The sequence below is a fragment of the Hippopotamus amphibius genome, chromosome 3 (assembly GCF_030028045.1).
Source record: "Hippopotamus amphibius kiboko isolate mHipAmp2 chromosome 3, mHipAmp2.hap2, whole genome shotgun sequence".
Taxonomy (NCBI): Eukaryota; Metazoa; Chordata; class Mammalia; order Artiodactyla; family Hippopotamidae; genus Hippopotamus; species Hippopotamus amphibius.
Genome location: NC_080188.1, coordinates 134853724 through 134855734, shown reverse-complemented (window position 1 = coordinate 134855734; position 2011 = coordinate 134853724).

Sequence of the window (2011 nt, the reverse complement as noted above, 5' to 3'; positions counted from 1 at the left end):
CCAAGGAGAAATACACCGAGACACATATTAATCAAACTAACGACAATTAAACACAAAGAAAAAAATATTAAAAGCAGCAAGAGAAAAGCAACAAACAACATATAAGGGAAAACCCATCAGGATAACAGCTGACCTTTCTACAGAAACTCTGCAGGCCAGAAGGGAATGGCAGGATATACTGAAAGTCCTGAAAGAGAGAAACCTACAGCCAAGAATACTCTACCCAGCAAGAATCTCCTTCAGATTTGAGGGAGAAATCAAAAGCTTTCCAGACAAGCAAAAGTTAAGAGAATTCAGCACCACCAAACCAGCCTTACAACAAGTGCTAAAGGAACTTCTCTAAGTAGGAAACACAAGAAAAGGAAAACACCTACAAATACAAACCCAAAACAATTCAGAAAATGGTAATTGGAACACACATGTCAATAATCACCTTAAATGTAAATGGATTAAATGCTCCAACCAAAAGACACAGACTGGCTGAATGGATACAAAAACAAGACCCTTCTATATGCTGCCTACAAGAAACCCACTTCAGACCAAGGGATACATATAGACTGAAAGGAAAGGGATGGAAAAAGATATTCCATGCAAATGGAAGTCCAAAGAAAGCTGGAGTAGCAATACTAATATCAGACAAATTAGACCTTAAAGTAAAGACTATTAAAAGAGACAAGGAAGGACACTACATAATGATCAAGAGATCCATTCAAGAAGAACATATCACAATGGTAAATATCTATGCTCCCAATATAGGAGCACCTCAATACATAAGGCAAATGCTAACAGCTATAAAAGGGGACATCGACAGTAACACAATAATAGTGGGAGACTTGAACACCCCACTTACATCAATGGACAGATCATCCAAACAGAAAATAAATAAAGACACACAAGCTTTAAATGACACATTAGACCATCTCGACTTCATTGATATTTATAGGACATTCCATCCAAAAATGACAGACTACACTTTCTTCTCACGTGCACACGGAACATTTTCCAGGATAGATCACATCTTGGGTCACAAATCAAACCTCAGCAAATTCAAGAAAATTGAAATCATATCAAGCATCTTCTCAGACCACAACGCCATGAGACTAGATATCAATTACAGGAAAAAAACTGCAAAAAATACAAACACATGGAGGATAAACAATTCACTCCTAAACAACCAAGGAATCACTACAGAAATCAAAGAGGAAATCAAAAAATATCTAGAAACAAATGACAATGAAAACACAACAACCGAAAACCTATGGGATGCAGCAAAAGCAGTTCTAAGAGGGAAGTTTATAGCAATACAGTCCTACCTTAAGAAGCAAGAAAATGATCGAATAAACAACCTAACCTTACACCTAAAACAATTAGAGAAAGAAGAACAAAAAAACCCTAAAGTGAGCAGAAGGAAAGAAATCATAAAGATCAGAGCAGAAATAAATGAAAAAGAAAGGAAAGAAACCATAAGACAAATAAATAAAACTAAAAGCTGGTTCTTTGAGAAGATTAACAAAATTGATAAACCATTAGCCAGACTCATCAAGAAAAAAAGGGAGAAGATGCAAATCAACAGAATTAGAGATGAAAAAGGAGAAGTAACAATGGACACCTCAGAAATACAAAACATCATGAGAGACTACTACAAGCAACTATATGCCAATCAATTGGATAACCTGGAAGAAATGGATACATTCTTAGAAAAATACAATCTTCCAAGACTGAACCAGGAAGAAATAGAAACCATGAACAGACCAATCACAAGTACAGAAATTGAGGCAGTGATTAAAAATCTCCCAACACACAAAAGCCCAGGACCAGATGGGTTCACGGGCGAATTCTATCAAACATTTCGAGAAGAGTTAACACCTATCCTTCTCAAACTCTTCCAAAATATTGCAGAAGGCGGAGCACTCCCAAACTCATTCTACGAGGCTACCATCACCCTGATACCAAAACCAGGCAAAGATGTCACAAAAAAAGAAAACTACAGACCAATATCACTGATGAATAT